General features: G+C 36.2%; 1 long non-coding RNA gene across 2 annotated transcripts in view; it reads left to right on the top strand.

Annotated features, from left to right (window-relative positions):
• Positions 1 to 14713, top strand: part of LOC311093517 — a 28173-nt gene that overhangs the window by 10121 nt on the left and 3339 nt on the right. Inside the window, exons 2-4 of one of the 2 annotated variants that reach the window (XR_014608430.1) lie at positions 1593 to 1638; positions 6901 to 6971; positions 9338 to 9367. This is a non-coding gene — a long non-coding RNA (uncharacterized lncRNA). The remainder of the gene's footprint in view (positions 1 to 1592; positions 1639 to 6900; positions 6972 to 9337; positions 9368 to 14713) is intronic. The other variant, XR_014608431.1, reaches the window with a different exon arrangement.

Genomic DNA, 14713 nt, shown 5'->3' on the forward strand with positions numbered 1-14713 from the left:
ATTAACACTTTTTTGTTACTGTAATACGCAATTGTAATTTGTTAAAGGGATTGTTTAGGCAAAAATGAAAATTCTTACTCGCACTAATATCGTTCCAAACTTGTATGAGTTTCTGTATTCTGTGGAACACAAAAGAAGATATTTTAAAGAACATTGGGTTCCAAAACAACAACACTGAGACATTTTTTTCTAAATAATGTTCTTTTGTGTTTTGCAGAAGAAAGTAAGTCATACAGGTTTGGAACAACATGATGGTAAGTAAATGATGACAGAATTAAATTTTTTGGCTGAACTATCCCTTTAACAATCCATCTTTACACAACACATTTTTCACACTCATTTTGTCCAAACAGTCTCTGAAGTTGTATTGATCTGAGTGGCTAAACAGACCCTCAAGAGAGCTCTGGGACACTCATAGAAATTCAATTCAAGCATTAGAGACAAGACACTCGGCTTTTAACCCAAATAACATATCCATCCATCCATCCATCTATCCATCCATCCATCATTTACTGGTTTGAAAATGAGTTGAATCTTGTATATCTTCTTAAAAAAAGGTTGAAAAGTGCTTTTGTTGTCTTAACTTATTGATCCTATCATTTTTTTTTACAGTGTGTGCATAGGTTAGTTATTCCTAATGCATTTGAATTTAGTAGGGCTGGGAATCGATAAAAACTAACTAACTATTAACTATTAACTAATTAATTGCACAATTTGCTGTAATTAATTGCAATTAATTGCATTTTCCCCAAGCTTGTAATCATCATTATTTAAACTAGCCCTATATTAGTCACATAAAATAGCCCTATATTAAAATAATATTAAACATCTATATATCAATATAATATTCTTTTTCAATAATCAATCAACATAATCAATTTAACAGATTATTATTTTTTTTTTTTTTTACTAATTATCGAAATAAAATATAGTCCTACAAAGCTATTATTACCAGAGCATGTGATCAGAGCAGGTCATTTTACCATTGTTGCCCAGCATGGCTATACTAGCTCAGCAAACAGAAGTCTACTACTGAGAAATTTGACGTTATTCGGTCCATGATTCGAACGTTTGGGCCGTTAACGACAGAGCAGAACGCGCAGCGCAAACACAGAGCTGAACATTGAGCAGGGAGCGCAGCGCGCCGACACACACACACACGGAACGAAGAGCGTGCCGCACACACGGAGCGGAAAAGACCCGCTCATGAAAGCTGGGCGAGAATGAAACCTGATCGCCGAACACGGAGGGGCGGGACGGCATATTTTCGGCCTTTTCAATAGCAGCCGCAACAGGAAATCTTTAAAACGAGGCAAAAAAAAGTGCTGCGTTATTCTTTTTTTAACACGTTAAACATCTCAAATTAATCCCAAAGATTAACGCGTTAATTCCCCCAGCCCTAGAATTTAGATTCAGGATGCTGGATTGTGATGCTACTGATTGAATTTCACAATCTCGTTATTAAATTGAATTTAAATGAAATTGTTTTGAGATTTCTGAATGTCTTGAATGTAGATTTTATAGACCTTGAATTGATACATGAGTCAGAACTTTACATCACACTTTATTTTCTCTCCCTATTTTCTTTTCAGATCACTGTTCTTACTCTACTGGAAGAAATGCCAGTTTCATAAGAACGTAAGTAAAGTTTAAAAGTGCATGGTCAAGTGCATGGCATTTTTAATGAATACTTTATCTATTCATTTGATCTATCTACTCTGTGGACAACTACAGTATTAGTGGCTGTATAATAAGAGATGTTGTGATGGTTGAAGTGCAGTGTTTCCCCTACCATTATATAAGGGGGGCGCCCCGCCCTCCTAACGGCTCCCCCCGCCCCCCTTGGAGGTCAAGTAAATTTGATTTGATTTTCTTTATAGCGAAAGATTACAATTTGTTATTTTATATAAAAAAAAACCTAAATGGCCCTTAAGTAATATGTTATTTATCTTATTTCCACGATGGCATGTCTTTTCTGTCTGTGTTTACAATTATCCCAATGAGTGCGCACACTCACACACAAACAAACACTTGCGTCACATACAGTTGAGCGGACAGAGAGCGCGCGGCTGGAAATGTGTCGCTGAACTGAAGATGGCAACACTCGCTCTACTGCGAGTAGCAGCCGGAGTAGCTCTCCTGCTCCAAGTCTAACGCCCGTTTCACATATATTTCGTTTGCGGTGAGTATTTTTTTTTCCGTACCCATGTTAACAGAGCTTTCACACTGCACGAGGATGCAGTCCGTCGATGATCGATCTGTTCCAGTTGCGGTGCGTATACAGCAGTGCAGAGATCGTTTCCGCACCGAGTCTATTTCTGCTGTGCTGCAAACGCTGAATTAAAGTGACAGCGCATGTTTCGTGGTCAAAATGAACACCGATTGACCTGAAAATGTAGTAATTTCACCATAAGTGCGATTAATTAAATAAAATGTAGTAATCTCACCATAAATTTATTTAATTAATTACTACTTTTTTCACTTTAAGACTGAGTTAAAGCAAGGAAAACTACAATTTACCTCAACAAGGCGACATAATGAACAACACTCGTCTTATTCGTGGAGGTGGAAAAACAAGTTCTTTGTGACATGCAAGATTTATTGTATTAAAATTTAAATACAAAAGATTTTAATATAAGTACATGGTTAAATATTTTACCACTTGCTTGAGCAACTTAATATATAATTATATAGAAGTAATGTATTGAATAATACATTGTTTAAATTGTGTTTACGTGAACGCGCGTTCACAGCAGTGGTGCGTCTGACAGGATTATTCTCTCCAATAAATGCATCATAGAAATAAAAACTTCTCATAAAAAAAGCCCATTTAAAATTTATATATATATTGGTTAGTATTTATAAATCTTTTTTTAGTTGTTAGTTAAAAAATAAAACTATTTAAGCTCTGGTCCATTAATATTAACAAATACTTCTATAAATTTAACAAAGGTTATTTGCAAAAGTCAATTTTAAAAAGATTTAAATATGTTTATTTATTTCTTTAAAGAGATATCTTATGTTAACATTTTTTAACTTTTACAAACCATTACCCTCCCAGACAACCAATTTATGTGACAGATAGATAGATAGATAGATAGATAGAGATAGATAGATAGATAGAGATAGATAGATAGCGTCTGTGTCAATTTTCCCCAAACCAACCAACCTACTGAATCTGCAACCAACCTACTGAATTGCTACTGAATCTGCTGTCACTATATACGTGCCTTTTTTCTTGTCTCTCTCTTCAGCCTGCATTTTTCTCTCTCTCTTTCACCCTCCGCTGCATGAGTCACTCGTTTAACAATGTTGATTGCAGAATAGTTCAATTACTATAGATTTCCATCCCTTCATCCGTTTCTGTCCTCCTCCTTTAATGTCCCCTTAAACACACACACACATTTTGCTGTATCACATAATGCAGCAAGCAAATAAATAAATTGTGTTTTGATATGTGACCAGCCTTATGAAGTGATCCACTCATTCCCTCCGTCCAAGTTCATATGAAAATATATAGCATTTAGCCATTTCCGTGAACAATGTACCTCAATGGAATTGTATCAGAAAGTGACTCATGTGGAGTTAAGCTGAGACCTATAGATGTGTTTTATGGCTGACTGTGTGATGACATGAACAAGGCTGAAATCATATTTAAGAGTGTGTGGTGATTTCAAACAGATGAGGTGGTTTTGCTAAGTGATGGGTGTAAAAGGGGAAGTGAGCGAGGCATATATGGATTCAGGCTTCGTGGTTTTAAAAGGATTAGCACATGTTAAAGTATAGATAATTTAAGATCATTTGCGGTTTTGTTTTCTTGGATCCACTATACTGTTCAAAAGTTAATTTAGCCAGGACATATTAAATTAATCAAAAGTGACATTTTTACATTGTTACAAAGAATTTCTTTTTCTAATAGATGCTGTTCTTTGAACTTTCTATTCATTGTAGAGTCCTGAATAATTGTATCACGGTTTTCACAAAAGTATTAAGCAGCACAGCTGTTTTCAACTTTGATAAAATTAAGAAAAACACTAAAAGAGTGGTGACTTGGCCACCACTGTCATCAAACAGGAAATTAAATAAAATGACTTTTGTAGCAGTACCATTGGAAAAGCTGGTACAAAAGCTGTCACTGGGGCTGTACCTTTTCAAAAGGTACACTTTTGTTCCTTTTAGGTACTAATTTGTTCCTTTTAGGTACTAATTTGTCCCTTTTAGGTACTAATTTGTCCCTTTTAGGTACTAATATGTACCATTAAGGTACCAATATGTACCCTTTAGGTACAAAAATGTACCTTTTAAAAAGGTACAGCCCCAGTGACAGCTTTCGTACCTTTTTTTCTGAGAGTGAAGGTGCGATTGCTTTTTAGTGCGTGTCATTTAAATAAGTGTGAACGCTGCCATCCGAACCCTGGTGTGCACCAAACAAGTGGACCGAGACCTCTGAAAAGATGGGTCTCGGTCCACTTCCAAACGAACTCTGGTGTGGTTCGACTGAAATATGAATGCGACACGGACCAAAGACAAGAGACAAGACAAGATGCGACCCTAAAATCTAGCATACATGTTTTTACTCATCATAGTAGTTATTTTGCCCATTACAGTTCGCAATCTCCTAGCATCAAGTCTTCATTTAAGTGTAACGGAGAAATTAAAAATGACAGTGTGAGTGTTAAGCAAACCAGGACTAAATGTATCATTTTCTTTCTTTGTTTTGGACCAAAGGAACCAAGATAACCGATCTACAAGTGTGAACACCCTAAATGCCATAGAATTTAAATATGAATAGGAAAATACTGAAATTTCAGTACTGTTATATCAAATTACCATGATATTCTCATCTGATCCCATGGTACTGCCACAGTACTTGTTTTTGTTTTATTTTTATGAATATGCTTTACAGCACAATAATGTAGTTACTAGGACATTTTATAATAAAATATGGTTTCCATGGTGAGTTCTTGGGTGAGATATAGAGAAATAAAGAGAATAACCAGCACAGATCTTGGCATCTCCTTTACCTACCTTTGGAGTATTATAGTATTATTAAAATAAAACATTTACGTAGTCATTTATATGAAATATCTCAGCCCATAAATATTTATAAAGCAAACTTGCAAAGCACCTACTGCCTTAAATTTTTAAGTACAATCAACTTGGATGTTTAAGTCATTTCAACTTAAATTACATTAAACTGGATCAGTTGAATCTTGAATAACTTATAAAAGAAGTTGAAAATAGCTTAACTTATTGTGATGAGTTAAAGCAATGTAAAAACACGTTGTCGTAACTTATTGATCATATTTTTTACAGTGTAGTCTGAAGGTTCAAGTGCATTAGTTTGTCTATAAGAGGCTATTTGAGTGTTTCCCCGAATTCCCCGTCTTTCATTTTCTCTTTCCCTCTGTCAGTCTTTCTCTCCTTCATCCCCTTTTATCCATCACTCGACTCAATATTGATCTGAATTCATTTGTTTCTTATTGATTTAGTTATCCGCCCTCTGCCGCATTGTGCAAACACAAGGACACACAGACTGCTCAGATCACTGCCAACACACACTCAGACTCGCACACCATAAACCACTCACTTCTTTAGTGCATGTCACTTGCGCTCAAATACAAAAAAAAATAATGAAAGATTTTTCATCCTTAAACATGCTTTTTCACTAAAAAATCAGCACTATTTAGAAGTTTAAAGAGTGGAAAGGGTTTGAAAACACACACTAGCACCAGGTCCCTCCATCAGACTGTGTAATGATGTAGACTGGAGGCACAGATGCCATATTGATCACTGTCCTGAAGAAAAGATTTGAGAAGGGCTTGACTGGTGACAAAATGAAAGCTGCAGTCCCTTGATAACCTCTGAAGAGCCTCTTTTATAAGAAAAATGATCATCGCTATTAAAAGGACGTTTTTGTTTGTGTGTCATTTGTGAGTATTGTAGAAATAGATTGGAGTTTTTGCAGCGCACCTCAGAAAAAACAAATGGAAAAAAAATACATATATATATATATTTTCATACAGAAATGTTGAAGTACTTTGAGTACCATCTAAATAGCATGGTATATGGTATTTAGTACCATGATATACATCAAAGTACCATGATGCAATTACTTGAGGCTCAAATAATTGAATGGAGAACATGTTCAATTTGTTAAATTAAAAGACTATTCAAGTTTAAAGATTCAGTTATAATAGGTATAATGTATTATGTTATCTAGCCTTATACATTTCTTATACACATCACATCACTCCACTGGTTTCAATAGTGCTTTGAAGAGTTTGGAATATTTTCAAGCTAGAAATAATATGAAAAACACTTCTGTACATTGCCTTTTATCTACATACATCTGGAACAGCTTAAAGAGTTTATCCTTGTCACTGTCAGCATTGGCTTGCTCACTGTGGGGCTATTCTTTGTAAAGCTGCTTTGAATGCATTCTGAATGCGTTGAGAAATGTACTTCGCAACTAGAATTGGATTGCTGATATTCATTTGGTATTTTTCTGTGAGGCTTAATGAATTTAGAAAGATTTTTTTATTGGTAATAGTTGTCATCTGCATTGTTTCCTACCATTTCTAGTCTTTATTGGCTTGTATTGTTCAGTGTAAAGACCCATTCACTCCAAGGATGATAACTGTAAAGATATAGTTCTAAAAATCGTTCTCAATAGTAAAGAAGTACACACCACATCTATAACGATAACGGCAGAGAGAAACGATATCCTTGGAATCACTTTCAGAACGATTCACTTTTGCATTTTATTGCCTTTTTGGCAGGTATATCTTGTTAAGGCATGATAAATGTTTTGTGTAAATAAATAAATTGCCAACTCCCTATCCTGTAAATCTTTCCATACAGATATTTATCAATATTTAATGTCTTTTCTGATGGCAGGAATGCTTTGGAACTGCAGTTTAGAATGTTTCTCCAGGACTGGAATGACAGAAGGAATTCTAGCATGTACGGTAATGATGAAAATGACCATCTTTCTCTTTCTTTGCTTTTAAATCTTGAACTCTCTGTCATACATTGTGACTGAAGGGAATTTCAAACGTTTCTTTGATGTTTAGAACTAATGATTTAAATGTTTGAGAGAGAAATCCTGCAAAAACATGGACATATTTCATCACAAAATCAGAGGGGGAAAAAGTTATATTTTGCATAAAGAAAATGAAGCCTAATTTTTGTTCATATTTTCATTAAATTAAGCCATTCTTCTCCCAAAGTCTTTGGATGTTCGATCTTTGGAATTCCCATTTTTCCCATGACAAGCACCACTTTTTATTATTCTCAATACTGTGCTGCAATACAAAAATTTGCATTGCATAAATTATAGACTATACTAAAGTATACTAAATACTATGAAAATAATGTTGTGCAAGAAAATCTGAATGATCTTAATAATATGCTTACGTTTCTATACATACGGACAAATAATATTTCTTATTTTTTCTGTTGATTGCTATGTCTTAAATATGAATTGGACATTTTTTTTAACGTGGTTTCGTGAGATTCACCGCATGCTGTACAAAGACTTAGAGCATTTCCACTTTCGATGCGGCGTTCTCGTCTAGTTATGGATTTTACGAATACATTTTTCTGCATCATTTTTAATCTCATAGCCATCGTTAAATGCATATTTACTCAGTACATATAATTTACAGGTATAGACTCAAACAAAATGAACACATTATAGACACACATCCAGTCGCACACAGCTGGCACGGCACTTTGCTGCCACTGACAACACTGCCCTGGCAACCGATGGGCACGTCGCCAAGCCAGCAAGTTGCCAAGCAGCGAGTTCCCATAGCAACTTGCCATTCCCTGGCATTTTGAATAAGGTATCGGCAGACAAACACTCAGGCTTTCGGGGAGAAAGAGGGGTTTGGATGAGGTTGAAGAGTAGATAAAGAGTAATTGAAAAAAAAAAAAAACGAAAATGAAAAGAAAGAGATAAAATAGAGTGAGTAAAAGAGACATAGATGGAGGGAATGAGAAATACTTTTGTTAACTGGCCCTAAATTGAACTTAAATGTATGTGATAAACGTTGAATCTTTTCACGTTGTGCTTTTTTTTATACAAAATCTAAAATAATCCTCCTTAATGCCACTTTTTTATCAAAATTTTTAAACTGAAAACACTTTAAAACTCCTAAAGATTTGTGGCAGCTTCATCACTTTGTGGGCTGATAATTAAGATCATGACAAGTGTGTTTGACCTGATGTCCCAGTGATTCGTGCTGGCAAAGACACGCACACACACACATTCAGGTTGGCAAAAAGCTGGCACTGGCACCACCGTGCCGCATTCGCACGTGATTGGACTGTGAATGTGGCAGTGAGAGAAAGAAAAAGAAAGAGGGAGGAAGATAGGGTGGAGCCGAGCCAGAAAGAGAAGGACAAAAGTCTTAAAGGATATTAAGTGACCAACTGCAACATTATGAGCAGAAGGCACAAATCCATAGGCCAACTATATTGACAGTTGATTGGCTATCAACTGTCAAGTTTTTTAGTTTAGTTTGCGTCTGGAAAATTAATGCGTTTGGCTGTGAAAAGGACAGAGAATGAGAAAGGACCTGAATAGACCGCTCAGTTAATGTTTGGACTGCATTCACATCTCACCCTGGAGATCTCTGTCATTGTCAGAGGAACAGAGCTGTCCAACATATGTGTCTGCAGTTGTCTGGGAACAGTGTGACTGTTAACCGTTTCGTGTTAAAAGAACGGTTCACTCAAAAATTGCAATAATCTGATCATTTTCCCCTGTAGTGAGCGGTTAACTGATGCGAAACGGATCATGAGTGATTTGAACTCAAGAACCGCATTAGTTTGATTCACAGGCAAATCATTCAGTCTTGTTTTGTGAAACAGATCAACTTTCATTGAGAAGAAACAAAAGAACGTTTTGCACGTGAAACGGCTCACTTGTGTAAGGTAGTATAAAACACGCAACTCAGAATGAAATTGAGAAAGTCTTTTGATAACTCAGTCTACCTTAGTTTCAAAACGCTCTCCCTCCACACACGTAGGGACTAGGGAGCTGATTAAGACACACTCTAATAATGACAGGGAACACCAAACCAAGCGAAACCAAAACAGTTTTTTTGGTTAAAACGAAACCAAAACAGAACGAGACCGTTACAACTTGCTACTTCTAAGGGGGATTTTAAGATTTTCATTGAAGTGATGTAAAATACACTATTGTCAACTGGAATATAGTGCACGAGTCGCACATCTATGATTAAGTGGTGCTTTTATGTCATTTTCTAAATCCTCATTCATAATAATTGTATGTAAAACAAAACATTTCTCCTTTTGTTTTGCGCAGAATGAATGGCATTAATGGAACCACATGCGGGTGAGTAAACAATTACTTTTTTTTTTTTCATTTTTGGGTGAACTATAACTTAATTCAAAGCTGGTGCCAAGTTTCTGGTAATTGTATACAGATAAACTAGCTTTTGTGGTTACAAATGAGAGATTCTTCATTCTAGAGATAAGCAAATATAGACTTATCCACAGGCTGGATTCATTTTCCAGGGTTTCAGACAAATGTTCAAAATGAAACGGATGAAGGGCCTTTATCTTGTTTGAACTACATATGAAATTGATTGATTTCATCTCGCTAAGCATGTGCAATTTCCAAGTACTTCAAATGCTTCAAATCTTACTTTCTCTTTGGTTGTTTTCGGTAGTGCAATAAGTAAGACTTTGAACATAAACATAACTATGGCTTGATCCATCCTGATTATTTTGTTTTCTCTATGAAAAGCTTCATGTCAGTCTCTTGAATTGTGTTTTAAATACCAGTTCAGCTTCATTTAAGGATTCATCGCACACATGGAATGAATGTAAGAATTTGAATTGTAAAAACACCATAATGATTAAATTAGTAGTAAATAATAGTCGAGAAATCAATCATGTCCTTCAACATAACGCTCCGTGTGCACAAAAACACTGTAGAATGAATTGCAGGTTTTCCAGACTTCAAGGCTGTGGCTGCTATGAAAAGAATAAAGATGTGTATGTCTGAGCATAAGAAAAGTATACATTCCCATAGTGCACTCCTTAAAGGGGTAGTTGAAAATGCTATCATCAACCTGCTGACCCTCATGTTGTTCCAAACCTGTAAGACTTTTTCATCTTCAAAACACAAGTAAGATATTTTTAATGAAACTTTAATGAAACTGAAACTGATTTCTGTCCCTCCTTAAAAGTTCTTTCAAAAAGGCCTTACAGAGATTGTAAAATAAATCAAAAGGTTTAATCCAAGTCTTCTGAAGAGACACAATCACTTTATATGTTTGAAAAGGTTTGATTTAGGCTTTCATTTGCATATAAACATTAAATAGCTAACATATATAGAGTTCAGTCGTACTCGTTTGACACACAAGAAGAAACATCATTGGTTTTTTTACACGTCAATAAAGCACATTTGAGCTTCCGTATCATATCTGATAAGCAATTGTGCTTCATCATAAAACTTGGACTAAACAAAATATGGTTTACTCTTTACAATGTCTTTATGAACTTTTCGAACTATCTAAGTTTTGGTTGTGTGGACTTTCAATGGAGGGACAGAGATCACTCAGGTTTCATTAGAAATATCTTCATTTGTGTTTCGAAGACGAATGAAAGTCTTACGAGTTCAGATGGTGGGGTTGGTAAATAATGAGCGAAGTTAGGTGAATTAACCCTATAAGTCAATCAAGACACCCGGAAGAACCTTTTATCAAACTTACTTTACTTTAATACTTTATCAGTAATATAATTTTTCAAAAGTGGATGATGTGTTGCTTTACACCAGTTGTCCAGTAGGGGAAGACATTATGCATGAAATATATTGACACCTGACTGTGAGAGTATATAGAAATCGAACCACGAGTCAGTGCGCTGCAGGCTGAGGTAGTTGGTTGTATGGTTTTGCATCATAATCAGCCTGGAGTTAACTGTACAACCTTCTAGCTTTCCCTGCGGTGTCACCATTACGTCGAGGTGAGTATGAATGACCATCAGATGCATATAGACAAGCATTTCAATCGTTTTTGCCTTAAAATTGAGCTGCAACATATGGTGTGAATCCGCACAGCACTTTCATTGTTGTTGTTTTTGTAGTTTCAGTGTTTGTTGCGCTCATTAACAGGCTGTTAGTCACCCGTATCTCCCATATGGACAGTTTGGGTGAGTGCCCAAATGCCCCCATCCACAAGAGGGCTCCAACAAATCCATGAAGTCTAGTAAATTCCTAATTAAAAACAACATGGTGGAGATAATAGATTGACATGAGAAAATAAACAAGAGGTTAAATGTGTTTTGTGTACCTAATAGGGTTGTTTAACCTGTAGCTCAAACAGTATAGAGGATGGTGTTGCTAGAAACACTAAGTATTGGTTTCAATTCCCAGGGAATGCTAGACTGGGTAAACCCAGCCCGATCTGCCGGCGATTTGATTTCGCCCTGCAGCTCAGGCTGGAAACCTGTGTATATCCTGCTTCCGTTACAAATCTGCGGGGACCAATCACAAACTGGCTCATCCACCTGGCGCGCTATTGGCGGTTTTAACACGATGATAGAGAAGCGACGGCAAGCAGTCTCTCGCACGACCGTCAATCCAATTTCTTTTAACCTCTCGACGATGCTCAATGGCTACTTTAGTTTAGCAAACAAATCGCTCGAGTGGGTGTAAATACCGCTCACTTTCATGTTTTTTTTTTTGCACAACCTGCGAAAATCGCTCGATGCCATTGCATTGAAGTAGAATTAAAATAGAATACATTCAACTGTTGTAAGTGTAGTTTTAAATAATACATTTAATTGTATTAATGTCAGCAAAAATACATTAATAAGCAATGTTTGAAATGCCATCTGGTGGGCGGGGGTTTATAGGGGGTGCTGGATGGCAGAGCCAGGCTAAATGCACATAAATTGCACAGATATCAACATAAATAAATACGTAATTCATAATTTTCTATAAAAATAAACATGAATAAGACTGATTGATGTTTCTTTTTTATTTATTTTTATTAGTGGTGTCAATGGTAAAAAAAATTAACTAGATTAATAATAATAATAATAATAATAATCGGCATTAGAAAACCTTACGTTTTTTAAATATCCTAAAAAATATCCTGGCTCTTCCAAGCTTTATAATGGGAGTGAATAGTAACTTCGATTTTGAAGGCCAAAAAAAGGCCTCCTGAAGCGAAGCGATGCATTTTTGTTCGAAAAATATTCATATTTGTAACTTTATAAACTATAATCACTGGCTTCCAGCAACGACCGTACGCAAGTCTAGTTCCTGCGGAAGAGAGAACAAATAGGGTTGGGTAACAAACTCAAACTCCTCCGACATTTCTCTTAAAAAAATTCTCATGACCGGTGTTTTGATTTGCTTCCGCGTTAGTCAAATACGTCATGCGTCGGGTCAGAAGTCACTCTTCAGCTGAAACTCAACTCGAGTACGGCCGTTAACTGAAGCCAGTGATTATAGTTTATAAAGTTATAAATATAGATATTTTTCTTACAAAAACGTTTCGCTTCAGAGGGTCTTTATTAACCCTTCAAACCCATATGGATTACTTTAATGGATTTTTTGGGTGCCAAAAACATGGTACCATTCACTCCCATTATAAAGCTTGGAAGATCCAGGATATTATCACTTACGCCACCGGCCTCGCCCCGTTCTCACGGCCCTCGGCCTCGTCCTGCTTGCCACACAAACCCCTTGAGGTAATTAAGTGTTTTAATAAAACATTCTAATTAGCCCAGAATTTTTATATCATTATTTATATTTCTGAAAAAATGAAGGAGGATAATATAATATTATGTAGCAATTGATATGTTTATTAAGATACAGATACTTTCAAATCTTTTCAATGGAGAAAAAACTGTGGATAAATGTTGGTAAAGCATCTCACTTTTTTATTTGATCACAAGCTGTACTGTAGATAAACTCACAATAGCTGACTAAACTGGAAGAGGAGAAAGTATTTGGTCATTGAAAAAATGACTCAATTCGACACAGGTATTTATGGCATTAGCACTGCTGTGGCTCTCATTCTTCTCATTTTTCCTCAATATTGAAAGTATTTTAGACAAAACCAGGCAGCACTTCATTATCCATTTTCCATTACCTATAATCTTCAGATTAGCTCATTTTAGTGTGAATTCAGGTGCAAACTGCTGTTCTTTTCTTCTCAAGCACATACATTATAATAATAGCAGGATATTAGGATTGGTTTTAAGTTGTGTGGTCAGTGTGTGTTTGCAATTAGCCCCTCAATCATCTCTCCAGCACTCTTCTGAATGAGAACAGTCTCCTCCTCCTCTGTCTGTCCCGCTGACTGTCTGGCCGCTCACACGGTCTGCCAGGATCCGCATTGCGTTGCCCTTCTCCTCTAAGAGATAAAAAGAGCACATATCAGCAATCTGTGCCTGTCGTTCTTTTCCAGACACGTAAACACACACTAATACGTTCAGCTCCACATTACGAGAAACAGAGGAATCGCACTCAGGAGAGACTGGGTCGAGACTGACTCGAGAACAAAGAAACAGTCCTGTGCACATAAAAAAACCCGGCACAAAATAAAAGCCTAACTATTATTTGATGGAAAATTCCAGATTTTTCAAATGAGAATTATCAAATGCACCATAGATCTTTGATGGCATGCTAGAACAGGTGTCTCAAGGGATGTTTTTTTCTAAATATGTCGCATCATAATGCAAGCTAATGTATTGAAATTTTGGAAGCATCACCTTGATCCCCATCCATTTTTAAAAGCGCATCATGCTTTCTGTCATAATCACCTGATTCTTGCTCACTTGATTTTCCCCAAACACTTTGTCTGTCTCTGGTGATTTGGCTCGTTATCTTTTGATTAATCCATCTAATTGTTTGTTTCCCTTTTCAATATGGCCATGATTGGTTGTATAACTTTGTTTGTTTGTTTGTTTGTTTATTCGGCTCCCTCATCAGTGTGTGTTTTGTGAATTCACAATGTGGATCATGAATATGTATTGTACACAGGCTGTTGGTATTCAGATCCTTGGAGATTATATACTTGTTGTGTATTTAAGATGAAGCCAGTGGTGATGAATTGACTGGTTAGCATTACTTAGTTAACCCCTACTGGTAGATGTCGTGACTACACCATCTGCGTACAAACAGCATCTTTCTCTATTGACGCCATTAGCTATTTTTCCATTCAAAGTTGCAAATTTTACTTATGCGGAAAATTGGAATATCGAATAAAACGTTGGCTAATGAAGCAGTGTTTCCATCCCATGTATTCAAGAGAACAAAATCGTTACCACATAGGAAAATGGCGCAAAATATCTGTAATAAAAATGGAAGCTGCTGGAATCGGGGAAGCCACTGTGGCTCTTTTTTCGCAGTTGAAACGCAATAAACACTGTCATGTTATCTTGCGTTTGGATGCTGGTGTTAGGGAACGCAATCATTTGAGATGTTTCTGGGAAACAGGGAATTAACTCAAATCATTCTGATAATGACTTTGGCTCAAGCATTTCATAATGACCAAACCAACATCTGAGATACTGTGCAAAGAAATTGATCCGCTGGTTAGTCCAGATATCCAATCACATCCTCTGTTGAGGTAAAGTCATGCAAATATTTTGTTGCGCATCAAGGGATTTATTCGGTAAATGTACATCCATCGTAGTTTATGCGCTTGTCGTCTTATCG

Source organism: Abramis brama, assembly GCF_963993115.1.
Source record: "Abramis brama genome assembly, chromosome: 12".
NCBI classification, from domain to species: Eukaryota; Metazoa; Chordata; class Actinopteri; order Cypriniformes; family Leuciscidae; genus Abramis; species Abramis brama.